General features: G+C 43.2%; 1 long non-coding RNA gene across 1 annotated transcript; it reads right to left on the bottom strand.

Annotated features, from left to right (window-relative positions):
* Positions 1–8,672: 8,672 nt before the first annotated feature.
* Positions 8,673–11,406, bottom strand: LOC138224268 (uncharacterized). Its single transcript, XR_011182686.1, has 2 exons — positions 10,169–11,406; positions 8,673–9,785 (listed from the first exon to the last, which is right to left on the bottom strand). It is a non-coding gene; the product is annotated as an uncharacterized lncRNA (long non-coding RNA).
* Positions 11,407–15,476: the final 4,070 nt, after the last annotated feature.

Consider the following 15,476-nt stretch of genomic DNA (forward strand, 5'->3'; position numbering starts at 1 on the left):
CAGCCTGTAGATACTCCACGCACAGAGTTCTGTAAAAACATCCTCCCAACTGGAATGCCACAGAATCCTAAACAGACAATACACGCAACACACACTAACTCTGTTAACCATAACATTATGCGATGGTACCATTCATTTTTAACAAATCATACACAGTATGTCAGGCTCAACAAAACTCTTTCCACGTCACGATCTATGAGCACAGGTGCCCCTCAGGGCTGTGTGAGCTCTCCAGTGCTGTTCACACTTTATACAAATGATTGTACAAGCAGTAGTCAAAGCATCTTCATTTTCACATTCTCAGACAATACAGCTGTCCTGAACAGCATCGCCAGTTAATGCATAGAGGTAGCAGCTTATCTGTATACATGTCAGAAGTCCAAAGGTTTGTGCAATGGCATGACAACAATAGCCTAATTCTCAATGTTAAAAAAACAAACGAAATAGTCTTTGATCCCAGAGCAGTTGGTGATCACACGCATGTAGTTATCCACAATGAATTTGTCACTCAGGTTGACGGATACGATCAAGTGCGATCAGGTGGGGATTTTGTTTTCCTGGGGGGGGTTTAGTGGTGCACCTTGACTTGCAAATTCATTTTTATTTGATGACAATGTTTTGAGTTGTTTTAAAGAACTTACTGTTTTGATTAGATGTATCAGAGACTGTGACTCTGCTTTTAGCTTCCCATTCCTTCCAAACAAAGGGTCTTCTGTTATAGAGAACAGCACAGCATATCCAAAGCGAAGCGCAAGGGGGCTGCAGTCCAGAGAAACCTGTAAGTTTACAAAGAATGGAGGCAATTTCACACCTCTGGTTGTGCCAGAGGGTCCTCAGTGGAAGAGATACCGGGGTCCCCAGCACTGCTGTCAGCTCTTCTGTACTCCTCCTATGCTAACAACTGTGTATCTACTGCTGACTCTGTGAAATGAATCAAGTCTGCAGATGATCCCACCGGAATAAAAAAAAAATCTGTAGAGGAAGGAGGTCATTGCTATAGTCAGCACCCCAGAAATCCGGACCCACGAGAACATAAGCAGAGCATGCAAACTCCACACACACAGCACCCCCGGAAACCAGACCCACGAGAACAGGGGCAGAGCATGCAAACTCCACGCAGACAGCACCCCAGGAATTAAATCCAGGGTCTCAGTGCTGGAACCCACTGCGCCGCCGTCTCTCACCTCCACATGCAGGAGACATGCAGGTCTCGACCGGAGACCGGAGACTCCTCACTCCTGCAGTAACACACCCAGCAGGACTCGCTCATGGTCCAGTGAGCCCAGCGCTGATGTGTCCCTGATAGTCCTGTCCCACAGCCTGCGAGTCACCGTTTCTTCCTTTTCTTCCGCATAATGTCCACAAAATACTCCAGCTAGCGCTTTCTAGACTAACGTTTCTGCTTTGCTCGCTGATTAGATTAAAAAAGCCGTCTGTTTATCTGCTGGAGGTCAGATCGCAACAACTTCTGCAGCACCGTTTCCCCGGCAACCACGTTTTATTTAACAAAGTAAAATAAACACAGGAGAAAAGTTTGCAAACATGCAGGCAGGATGAGCGCTGCAGACACAGGCTTGTGAAATACACAGAACAGAAAACAGAAAGAAAAATACACACTAGAGTACACATAACACAATCAGGGGGACACAATACTCCTGCCCTTTACACAAACAGGTCGGCGCAGCTGTCATGATGTCTCATTTACAAAGAGTCTGAAGATTTGCTCGTCTCTTCCCAGAGCAGCTTCACTCCGGAGAGCAAGAAACAGCTCCTGCCGAGTCCGTCTTGCAAGAGAGACATAGAAATCCGCGACACGATTAAACGCTGAAATTGTAGAATTAATTCTGATGCTCAATCAAATCTGCGGAACGCGTGGGCAGCGCACGTGTTCTGTAGTGCGCTATAGAGCACTAGAGAGACTACATCTCCCACAAGCCCTGTGGGCGAGTTCCTTTTGACGTCATCGATTCGCGTCTTTTTTCTTTTTAATTAGAACAACAATACATGCCATAAAAACAAGAATACATATAACATAGAGTATAGTGAGGGGTACATACGATAATACATGTACATGTTATGCAAAAAGATGAAACAAGTAATCTTGTTTAATAGTAAACAAAAACAGATAAGGTCCGTACATGTTTCAAATTGTCTGTACAAACGCATTTACATCCGTTTTAAAGTGTTTAAACATGGGTCTCCTCCCACAGCATTTCGTTAGTTATTATATCGTGGAAGTATCATATTTTTTTAAATACAAACGACATTTTCATATTACTTTCAATGGGTTTAAATGTTGCATGGTGTTACTTCTTTAAAAGTAATGTCAATATTAGTTTCCTTCTTTACATTAGCTTTCAGAGTTGCTGTCACAAAAGTCACAGTTACCATCTGTTTTGATTTTCAATCTCTGCACAACGAGGATCTGTAAGGAGGCGCTTCAAGATTCGCCGCCATAGACTCGTGTATCTCTGTCGAAAGTGCAGTTCTTTTTGAACTCTTGTAGCAATAAAAATAGATACGATACAAAACAAGAGTATATATAGCAAATCAATAATGTCATCAGGGGTACATAGATAGTATAAAATATTTACACTTCTGAAAAAAAAAATCAATATCTGCACAACAAGTCTTCGACAGCGCTTTGAGACTCACCGCCATAGACTCGTGTATCTCTGTCGCCACCCAGTGGCCATTTCTCGGAAGTGTCACCGCCCGCCGTAATTCAGTGCAGTCCCGGAATAGAAATTCTGATTGGACGAGAGCCGTATCCATCCCGCCTCCTGCCGAAACTCGGCGCTGATTGGTTATGACCCGAGTCACTCAAGGTGGGGGCGGTATTTCCGTTTAAGAACACGGAAGTCCGCGGTGATTGGCTAGGAGTTGTGTCACTCACCCAACGAAAAGGAAGTCCCGCCTTTTCCCACCCAACGGCGTTGATTGGACAAACCGTGCGTCACTCTTATGACGTCACTTAACCACGACGGATCCGGATCTGATGCGTGATTAGCGCGACAGCCGGTCCGTCGCTGAGATCGGTGTGGAGCCGCGGCCCAGGATGCTATGGTTCCGCTCTCTGCTCGTCAAGCACTGCGGACTCACGGAAAACCGTATTGCAGGGCCGAGAGTTATTGAACTCCAGACGTCGCCGGAGAGTTACTTTACTGGCGAGTCGCCTCACGTTGTTGATTAATTCGACCTTATTGTGTTTTCTCTTCTTTAACATTTATATTGCAATAGTAAAAATGCTATTCAATGCACACAAGAGTACATTACAGATCTTACATTACAGACCGGGGTACATTATACAGGCAAATACAGACTAGGTAAGCACAGCTTTCATGTTGGGACATTTAGAAATAGTTTGGAGACGTGCCCTCATGTGTTTCAGATGTGACTTCTTTCCATTTGGAAGCGCCTTACTTCTACCAAGGAAAGAAAAGGCTTCGATAACGAGATCGTAATGAAGAAATAGTAACGATCATTTCAGTGCATTCTGACATTTATTGCTGAGAAATAGGTGTTATTTTACTGCTGTTATATTGGGCGAGATTTCAAACGGATAATCAAACGAGAACGGGTTTGCCCTGGAATCCATTCCACTGCCGAAACTGAAAGTCAGAGCAACAGAACGGACGTATTGTAAGGCGATTGTGGTGTTGCTCGACCACATCAATTAGGCGAGAAGTACACTCTGCTACTACGACATACGGTCTAATTATTAAATGCTCGATTATTTTTTATCTTTAGGCTATGTACACATATTATAACGAGCAAGTATAATGATTAAGTCAGTGATACATTATATGTTATATTCGGTTCAGCAGTATTGAGCAGTAAAATAACATCTATTTCTCACCAATAAATGTCCGAATTAGAAACCTTCTTTACACAATTGTGCCGATCAATTCAGTGTTTTAATAACAGGACAAAAAAACAAACGTGAGGTTTCTGGGCTGCTTTGAAAAAGACAATTATCATCTATATTACTTTTAAATCTCTGCACACTATGTATCTTTACCGGGTCGATTCAATGTACAATATTGTAATGACGCCTTAACCTTATTATTCATACAAAATGTGTTTGACAATCGTCATGTTTTATTCCACTCAGTTTCCCCAAAGAGGTGCTCCAAAATAGTTTGACAAGATATTGTGAGATTGCAAGAGGGATCTTAAGTATTTATTAGTACAAGTAGAACTAAATTGTTTTCCTTGTAGTCTAATAAAGGTTGTAAATCCTTCTATAGTTTCTGATGGGCTACTGTTAGTTTCTTAAAAGCATCAATACCTCTCTAGGAGTAGCTCTGGTTACGACGGATTGTTATCAGACTTATCACAAACATTATATCTATTCATAAAATCTTCTTGATTCTACATTTCATCATCCACACCAGTTAATTTGTTGACCCCACTTATACTATTTTAAACCCAGTTTTCAAAGCACGGGTTTATTTTTTCTCTGTATTCTAGATGATGATATCAATGGGAGGTATGTTTATCTATAAGAGACCACGTGAGGAGAACTTCTTCATGGAAGCTGGTACGTTTTGGGGGGGTTTCCAGCATCCAAATGACATTCAAGTAAAAAGTCTATACCCGCTAGTTCCTGAATGATTGAATTAGGGGAAACATACACCACCTACTTTGCTTAATTTTGTAAATAATACTCTGTCGGTATCAGTATTAGATGCTCTAAACCCTGTAGCATTTAGGCCTCCTTCTGCCTGTGTTTGACAAATAACAACCATGAATATTTTTTTTTATTTTACAGTAGTAAAGAACATCAAATCACATCTCTTTTTGGATTTTTGAAAATCTTAATACCAAGATATTTAATCACATCTTTTACATGTATATTACGTATGGTGCAGACACTTTCCAACAGCCACCAGTTCACTTTTCTGATATGTAAAGAAAGACCAGATACAGAGGAAATGACTTGTAAACGCATTTAATTGCTTTGTCTACATCTGTGTGCTTTCTCAGAGAGACAGTTGTATCCTCAGCCAATTGGGAACACCTTTAATCTCTTTATCCCGTACTTGAACACCCTGAAACTATTTGTTATAGGAGCGTAGGCAGTGGGAAGAGGAGTGGGCTCGTGTCGAATTGCCTTACCCGTTCCCAATCTGCAGGAGGTCCCACGACGGCAGGTAGCTGCTCCAGTCGCTGGAGCTCAGTTCGCTGTCGAGGGAGGACGAGGGCTCTGGCTCGGGGGAATCACGGCTCCACAGCTCCTGTGCAAGCACTCACAAAACAATAACCAGGAGACGGTATAAGAAAAAGTATTGTAAGACTTGCAGAGTAGATTTGAATAGACAGTGGATGTCACACTGCGTGCTTGAATATCACGAGATTCAGTTCATTCTTTCCTGCAGGTTAACTTCCTGTTTGACATTGTACCGCTGTCACTTCTTTACAAACTCATAACTCGCCGTGTTCAATTTTGTGTTGAGTTACAGGAACCTCAGCATCAGATGAAATATTCTCCAGCGCCCCAGGGAGACTGGGGGACTTGCCAGATTTTCAGCTTTATTACTGGGTCCTTCGGCTCAGGGCTGTTGAGCAAAGTGCTCCCCTCTGCTGGAGAGCCACAGGGGCACTACAGAGCGGCCTTGTCTTCCCTGCTCCTGCCCGTGCCTGTGGACGGCCAGTGTGACCGCGTGCGAGACAAAGTAGTGCATTCGTGGTGTAAATACAGAACGTTCACTAGCTGACTGAGGAAAGTTACAGAGACGGGAGTATACGTTCTGAAATAATGTGAACCACTGTTACTACACACAGACAGACTACTCAAAAATCGTGTGGCTTTTTAAGGTCATTTTGTCTGCCTAAAGTATGTTAGATTTGTCACAGCAAAGAGTTTGAATACTTACAGAATGCAGCAGCTAGAATTGTTACTTGGAGCAACAGGTATGACCACATAACCCCCATACTTATCTCTCTTCATTGGCTTCCTATCATGTACGGGGCGGACTTCAAACTCCTTCTACTTACTTACAAGGCTCTCAGAGGTCAGGCACCTGTCCTGCCTCGCAGGGATGCTGCAGAGGAGAAATACCGTACACAGCATGGTTTCAGGGGCATCGTGGATACAGCTGTCGTTTAGGAGGGTTCTGCTGGTCTGCAGAGACCTGCATGGGGTACTGACATACAGACGACGTGATGGATGGATGGATTGATTAAAACCCGCATTCATTTCTTTCTTTTTTTTTAATGATATAATATTAGCATGCCCAAAGGGGTTGGGCAGCCAGTTGACCTTGGACCCCTAGAGGATTTTATTCTCCTTACTGAGGAGCCTTTGGTTCCTTTCCTCCATTGTCTTCAGTTCTGTATTCACAAAATGTATATTTACTTGCACTGTTAAGCACCTTGGGGCAACCTTGTTGTGAAAGGCGCTATATGAAAATAAATTGAATTGAATGACAGAGTCACGGCTTTTCCAGTTTCCTCTCCTATTATCTTCTTTATCTGCACTCTAAAGCACAGCGAAACCTTGAACCTTTCAACTGGACCACTGCCGTTCTACATCACAATGACTTTAACTAGGACGGAGACTTGAATGGGATGAAAAAGGAAAAGGCATTATTTGCAGGAAGAAATTAAACTGTTACACCTGATCACTTGCTAAACAAAGTGATTCACTGGAGTGGAGGCGGTGAAAGCTTTGTGAATCAACTTACAAAAGGATACATGTAAGAAACGTAGCTCCCATATTTAACCCTTGAAAAATCTCTGAGTGTTATGTGCAGGTGAAAGTATTGTTCAATTATTCTAATAAAGCTCACTCAACTAAGACCCATGTTGGAAAAGTACCAGAGTATTCTCATCTAAGAGGAAATACTAACAAGTAGGATGTTAAAATGAAAAGCATTAAAAACTGAATGATCTTCAGTAGCGAAACGATTACTGAGCTCTGGGTCACGGTGCTCTTCAAAAAAAAATCAAATTTGAGCAGAGACGCCCACGGACAGCAGGTGAGTGAATGAGTTGTTTATTTTGTTTCCTGTGAATTATGTAGAATTCACAACGTTTTCCATTTGTACAGGAAAACCATTGCGAGCAGATTCACTTCTTCTGCACTAGAATGAATGATTTCCATCTTCACTCTAGGGTACTGTGCTTTATAGCACTGTATTGTATTCTGCATATATGTCTGTTATGTATACATTTTCTTTCTCACTTTGTCTCTCTATCCATTTGTATCAGTTTTTTGGAGAGCACCATCACACCAGCATCACAACATTTATTCTACTGCCTTATTAAGCAAATGTCTCTGCTAAATTATTTTTATATACAAAACAAGACCACGCATTGAGCAGAGCAACTGAGCAAAAGCACACTATCGATCTATCCAACCCAGAAAAGCACACATCTCTGTGATACAGAGGCTAAGGCAACATGTGAGTAAAGGATTTTGAATCAGCAATTGCGCTGATGAGCCAGTCAGCAATTTTTCAGAAACAGCAAAAATGTCGTCAGCCTCCAGGAGCTGCAGAAGCTTGTGAGATATAAAGGAGTGAAACCAGGGCAGGAGAAACCGATTCCTTCTGCAGGAAGCTGAGGAAAAAGATGCACACCCTGCAGACTGAAAGGAAGACAGCACAAACTATCGGTCATGTCAGCCTAGAAGAAAGTGTAGTGCAGTGTGAGTTGCAACTAAGTTTTTGTTCAATATTTGTTTTGTCTGAAAGAGTCTATTTTGATTAGATGCATGCAACACTATTTCTTTCTCATTCTCTGTCTTTCTATGTCTTATTTGGATCACAAAGCTCATAACCCCGCCAGTTGCTTTGGCTCTGAAAGCATCCCTCAGCAGGGACAGCCCTGATCCCCAAACACAGGGCTGCCCTTCCCACTGCCCGTCTGCTCTCTGCCCAGTGGAAGTAGCGTTTCTGCCCCGCAGCTGTGTGAGAGAAGATGAGCTGAGAGCACTAACCCACCTCTGGAGAGGGAAGAGTCTCGGCCGGAGGGGAGCAGGAGCTGCCGGGCTGCCGCAGACAAGGCGCCGCTGAAATGACAGAGAAATCTTTTAGAATCAAACGTCACCTGGCTCAGTGTTTAAGCTGTAGTACACGATCACATTAGATTATTAAAACATGCAGACTGCCATTTCCATTCTGTACAAACAAAGGGTTTTCCATTGTAGAAAACACCACCGCATATCCAAAGCGGAGTGCACTGGGACTGCAGTCCAGAGAAACCCATCATGTTACAAGAACTGGAGGCCATTTCACACCAAAACTGTACAATAGGATTCTTTCTGCACACCCAGTACTGGGGGCTGTGTCGGAGGCTCCTCACCGGAAGAGACTTGCATTCCTGTTGGCTCCTCTCGTTCTGTGATGATTTTAGCCGTCGAATCGGGCAGGAGGCAGGCGCTCTTCGGGAGCTCTCGTCCCGTGCTATAACTCGGACCACGCGATGGCACAACCGCTTCCTCCGTACAAACAGAAACCCCAACAAGAAATCTGCGCACACTTGGACTCCTGCTGCAGCTGAGCAGTCACGCACACACCTCCTGTTGCTCCCAGAGAGAAACAGGCCCAGGGTCCCAGCGCTGCCACCCGCTGCGCCGCGTCTCTCACCTTTTCACCTCCACATGCAGATCATGACGCGACCGGAGACTCGCCGATTAGATAAAAAAAGCCATCTGTTTCAACAACTTTTACAGCTCCGTTGACACGGCAACCACGTTTTATTGACAAAGTAAAATAAACACAGGAGAAAAGTTTGCAAACAAGACTGGAGCTAAAAGAAACACGAGGACAGTGGGTTTGCTTTATGTGCCGGGTCGATAAACCAGCGCTGCAGACACGTGAATAAAAGAAAACATACACACAAGGGAACACAGAAGAGAGAGATAGAAATACAAGAGACGATAAATACGCTGAAATTGTATTAATATAATTAATTCTTACGTTCAATCAAATCAGCGAAACACGGGGGCAGGGCAGCCCAGTGAACTAGAGACTACATTACCCATAAGCCCTGTGGGCGACAACATTTTAACGTCATCGACTCGCGTCTTTTGTATTTTTTATGAGATCAAAAACTACAAGAAAACATAACGCAGCAATCGTATTGTGAGGGATACATGCAATAATACATGTACAGTTAGTGGAAAAAAAGATTAAACAAGGTAAATGCAGAAGGGTCCATCCATGCTTCAACGTTCTTACTTCTAGACACAGTACGTCTTTACATCTGTTTGAAACTGTTCAAACAGGGTCTCCTGGACACCATTCCGTTAATAATTATGTTGCGCAAGTATAATAATTTTTAAAAATACAAACGATATTTTCATCTTCCTTTCAAGGGGATTAAAATGTAACAAATGTATTCCTTTAAAAGTAAATTAGTCTCTTTCTTTATATAAGTTTGTAAAAAAAAGTCCTGAATTTTTAAAACATTTCTGAGGTACAGAATTTTCAGAGAACCCAAACACCGGAAATAAAAAGATGCCAAAGACCAGCTCTAATCGTGCCATATATTAAAAAAAAACTAAGAATTTTTTATTCCTTTTTTTCCTCCAAGATAAAAGATAGTCCATTCATTTATGCTTCTTTTTTTTGGCAAAGCCGCACGTCTCCCGCCTCCTGCTGAAATCTCAGCGCCGATTGGACAAAACCTGCTCACAGTCCGGATCCAGTGGAAGGCTGATCCAGTCTGGGTTTTCCTTAGCCGACAGTCCGGATCCAGTGGAAGGCTGATCCACACCGGGTTTTCCTTAGCCGGCAGTCCGGGTCCAGTGAAAGGCTTTTCCACTCCGGGTTTCCCTTAGCCGACAGGGAGAGAAGGAATCATGACATTGAATACGGGAACAGTGGAGCTGGCGAGATTCAGGGAGGGTTTTCCGGACACATTTGAGTTGATAGTGGAATACACGTTTTTCTTATTGCGCATCAGGAATTTCTGTTGTAAATGTGAATTAGGTTTCTTATTCTAATTCCACACTTCACAAGGATCCCTATCTCATGTCTCTCCAGCGCTGGCTGGGATTACCATTTCAGTGGGCCAGCACTAAGAAACAGGTCTGCACCACCCAGAAAGACAGATTAATTTTTTTCTGTTCAAGCAAGATTGTCAGCTTGTGCCACTGTGAAATCACTTAAAGGTTATTCCTCAGAGACCAGCTCTGCCCCTGTGTTGTTCTACTTACTGTAGTTTTGCAGGACTGAGGCTACAAAGACCTGGCTGTCCATCTTGAAAGGGGCATCACTGTTCCATTTCAGATGGGACACAAGCAGGCAGCCAAAGGGAGCAGAAAACACACTGAGGTGCTGGATCATTCAGGCACATTGTGTCATTGAGAGAAGCTGCTGTAGGAAACCGGAGAAACTGTGCAGAGCTGACCTGGAGACGTGGAGGACATGAGCCAGACAGATGTTCTACTTTAACACTGAAAAGCAAACCTTAATACTGTGCGTAAAAGGCAGAGCTGGGGTGATAAAGGAGAGTCAGAGCAGTGCAGAGAGAGGGCAGGGGAGGTCCAGTCAGTCAAGATGAAGACTAGACAGTGAGAGAGGGACTCTGCAATGGGAGAGAAACTAATGTAGCATTAGTATGAGACCAGTCCCTGCGTCAACAGCACAGGCCAACAGAGGAAGGGAGGAAATCAACAGTTTAGGATTCTATATGTGTATTACAAATGAGAAAGTAATAAAGTCCGGCTGTGCCAGGAGATATTTCACACTGTAACGACCTAAGAAAAGCAGTTCATCAGCCTGACAAAGTTTTATTTATCTCATATTCCTTCTTCTTATATTTTTCCACTTTTTGCACAAATCCAAGTAATTATGATCTTTTCTTGATTTTCTTTTCCTGGAAACTAGTTAAGAGATCAGGAGCTCTTGGGATCCTAAGAGGCGACCACTGCATTTAAACGTGAAAGAGTTTTTAATACCATAAACCGATATTGCACTAACCGGAAGCCTTTCCAAATCCTACATGAAAACAGCCAGCTTCCCACTTTACAACGCCAGCACGAGTCCGATACAGACGGCTGCATTGGACAGTTTCCCGCACATCAGAGACACTCTGTGCAGAATATTAAATAAAGTTCACGATGTACGGAAATACACTGTGTACGTCTTTCCAGACCCTATTCCACTGTTCAGGCCCCAGATGTTCAGCCAGGTCCTTCTCCCAGATCAACTCAACCGCATGACATGCCGATACTCCAGAGTTCCTGTTAATTCAATATAGCTGACAGTCTACATGCGCATACGTTTTAAATACACCTGTGAGCTTGCAAGAACTGCACTGTGAGCTGCAAATCACTTTTTGTTTGATGGCATTTTTTGTCAAATACACTCTGTGCTGAAAATTAAATTATAGACACTTATGATGAACAGAAAGAGACCCTTTTGTATTTCGATATAGTTTAAGGGCTACATGTTTAAAAGTTTTAAAGATCGCTGTAAGTCTCTCCTCAATTCTGACACTATTAGGTGAAGAGTATTTTTACAAAGTAAAGTACAGCTCATACATGTTAGTCTTGAAAGAATCTAGGAGGTTTATTTGGGGACTAAACAATTATACGAATATTTGTGGATGTAATTAATTGTTAAGATCTCTGTTGCAAGATGACAATATCCTCGCTGTTACAGTATATTGGAATTTATCATTTGTAAATTGGGTTGTTTTGAAAAAATGTGGATGCTGCCCACCCGAAAAGAACTACCAGAACTAACACAAAAACACAACCACACTACTCTGATCTGTGAGCTTTTTGGACAAGCACACGTTCAAGAAGAAAAGCACAAACGCAAACAGACAACTCTCAGACATTGGAGGATACTTTCAATGCATACATTCTATATATCCTATATAATGTAATCTATAGGAGTCCATAAATCAAAACTATTTCTAGGAACAATGGAATCATTGAAATGAATGAAAACCAGCCTCCAGAATGGATCAGTCTGGAAAACATACTGTGAAAATGTCTACCGACAGATCCCAGACACAGAAGCATTAGACCAGAACAACATATATGAAAACCGGAAAATATTCCAATTGGCTATAAGAGACCACCCAACCCCTTAGACTCCCCAGTCACTGAGCAGGAGCCACTAGACAAACTCCAGGCCCTCAGACCACGAAAGGCCTGTGGCCAAGACACAGTCGACAACACTTGACTCAACTGAAGAACAACACTTTGAAACACAACCAGCTACACATACCTCTGACTGACAATCAGTTCATCTGGGGGTTTTCCTGACAGTGAAGTCACTGAAGGACCAGGCACACAGGGCTTTCCATGCCAGTAAAAGGAGGCTCTACAACATCAATCCCCCAATACAATTGGCTCTGAATATTAAAAGTGCAATCAAACCCTTTGCCCTATGCAGCAGGGAAGTGTGGGATCCCTTCACTGAGCAAGATGACACTAAATGGGACAAACAGCCTGTAGATACTCCACGCACAGAGTTCTGTAAAAACATCCTCCCAACTGGAATGCCACAGAATCCTAAACAGACAATACACGCAACACACACTAACTCTGTTAACCATAACATTATGCGATGGTACCATTCATTTTTAACAAATCATACACAGTATGTCAGGCTCAACAAAACTCTTTCCACGTCACGATCTATGAGCACAGGTGCCCCTCAGGGCTGTGTGAGCTCTCCAGTGCTGTTCACACTTTATACAAATGATTGTACAAGCAGTAGTCAAAGCATCTTCATTTTCACATTCTCAGACAATACAGCTGTCCTGAACAGCATCGCCAGTTAATGCATAGAGGTAGCAGCTTATCTGTATACATGTCAGAAGTCCAAAGGTTTGTGCAATGGCATGACAACAATAGCCTAATTCTCAATGTTAAAAAAACAAACGAAATAGTCTTTGATCCCAGAGCAGTTGGTGATCACACGCATGTAGTTATCCACAATGAATTTGTCACTCAGGTTGACGGATACGATCAAGTGCGATCAGGTGGGGATTTTGTTTTCCTGGGGGGGGTTTAGTGGTGCACCTTGACTTGCAAATTCATTTTTATTTGATGACAATGTTTTGAGTTGTTTTAAAGAACTTACTGTTTTGATTAGATGTATCAGAGACTGTGACTCTGCTTTTAGCTTCCCATTCCTTCCAAACAAAGGGTCTTCTGTTATAGAGAACAGCACAGCATATCCAAAGCGAAGCGCAAGGGGGCTGCAGTCCAGAGAAACCTGTAAGTTTACAAAGAATGGAGGCAATTTCACACCTCTGGTTGTGCCAGAGGGTCCTCAGTGGAAGAGATACCGGGGTCCCCAGCACTGCTGTCAGCTCTTCTGTACTCCTCCTATGCTAACAACTGTGTATCTACTGCTGACTCTGTGAAATGAATCAAGTCTGCAGATGATCCCACCGGAATAAAAAAAAAATCTGTAGAGGAAGGAGGTCATTGCTATAGTCAGCACCCCAGAAATCCGGACCCACGAGAACATAAGCAGAGCATGCAAACTCCACACACACAGCACCCCCGGAAACCAGACCCACGAGAACAGGGGCAGAGCATGCAAACTCCACGCAGACAGCACCCCAGGAATTAAATCCAGGGTCTCAGTGCTGGAACCCACTGCGCCGCCGTCTCTCACCTCCACATGCAGGAGACATGCAGGTCTCGACCGGAGACCGGAGACTCCTCACTCCTGCAGTAACACACCCAGCAGGACTCGCTCATGGTCCAGTGAGCCCAGCGCTGATGTGTCCCTGATAGTCCTGTCCCACAGCCTGCGAGTCACCGTTTCTTCCTTTTCTTCCGCATAATGTCCACAAAATACTCCAGCTAGCGCTTTCTAGACTAACGTTTCTGCTTTGCTCGCTGATTAGATTAAAAAAGCCGTCTGTTTATCTGCTGGAGGTCAGATCGCAACAACTTCTGCAGCACCGTTTCCCCGGCAACCACGTTTTATTTAACAAAGTAAAATAAACACAGGAGAAAAGTTTGCAAACATGCAGGCAGGATGAGCGCTGCAGACACAGGCTTGTGAAATACACAGAACAGAAAACAGAAAGAAAAATACACACTAGAGTACACATAACACAATCAGGGGGACACAATACTCCTGCCCTTTACACAAACAGGTCGGCGCAGCTGTCATGATGTCTCATTTACAAAGAGTCTGAAGATTTGCTCGTCTCTTCCCAGAGCAGCTTCACTCCGGAGAGCAAGAAACAGCTCCTGCCGAGTCCGTCTTGCAAGAGAGACATAGAAATCCGCGACACGATTAAACGCTGAAATTGTAGAATTAATTCTGATGCTCAATCAAATCTGCGGAACGCGTGGGCAGCGCACGTGTTCTGTAGTGCGCTATAGAGCACTAGAGAGACTACATCTCCCACAAGCCCTGTGGGCGAGTTCCTTTTGACGTCATCGATTCGCGTCTTTTTTCTTTTTAATTAGAACAACAATACATGCCATAAAAACAAGAATACATATAACATAGAGTATAGTGAGGGGTACATACGATAATACATGTACATGTTATGCAAAAAGATGAAACAAGTAATCTTGTTTAATAGTAAACAAAAACAGATAAGGTCCGTACATGTTTCAAATTGTCTGTACAAACGCATTTACATCCGTTTTAAAGTGTTTAAACATGGGTCTCCTCCCACAGCATTTCGTTAGTTATTATATCGTGGAAGTATCATATTTTTTTAAATACAAACGACATTTTCATATTACTTTCAATGGGTTTAAATGTTGCATGGTGTTACTTCTTTAAAAGTAATGTCAATATTAGTTTCCTTCTTTACATTAGCTTTCAGAGTTGCTGTCACAAAAGTCACAGTTACCATCTGTTTTGATTTTCAATCTCTGCACAACGAGGATCTGTAAGGAGGCGCTTCAAGATTCGCCGCCATAGACTCGTGTATCTCTGTCGAAAGTGCAGTTCTTTTTGAACTCTTGTAGCAATAAAAATAGATACGATACAAAACAAGAGTATATATAGCAAATCAATAATGTCATCAGGGGTACATAGATAGTATAAAATATTTACACTTCTGAAAAAAAAAATCAATATCTGCACAACAAGTCTTCGACAGCGCTTTGAGACTCACCGCCATAGACTCGTGTATCTCTGTCGCCACCCAGTGGCCATTTCTCGGAAGTGTCACCGCCCGCCGTAATTCAGTGCAGTCCCGGAATAGAAATTCTGATTGGACGAGAGCCGTATCCATCCCGCCTCCTGCCTAAACTCGGCGCTGATTGGTTATGACCCGAGTCACTCAAGGTGGGGGCGGTATTTCCGTTTAAGTACACGGAAGTCCGCGGTGATTGGCTAGGAGTTGTGTCACTCACCCAACGAAAAGGAAGTCCCGCCTTTTCCCACCCAACGGCGTTGATTGGACAAACCGTGCGTCACTCTTATGACGTCACTTAACCACGACGGATCCGGATCTGATGCGTGATTAGCGCGACAGCCGGTCCGTCGCTGAGATCGGTGTGGAGCCGCGGCCCAGGATGC

The sequence above is a fragment of the Lepisosteus oculatus genome, chromosome 19, assembly GCF_040954835.1.
Source record: "Lepisosteus oculatus isolate fLepOcu1 chromosome 19, fLepOcu1.hap2, whole genome shotgun sequence".
NCBI lineage: Eukaryota > Metazoa > Chordata > Actinopteri > Semionotiformes > Lepisosteidae > Lepisosteus > Lepisosteus oculatus.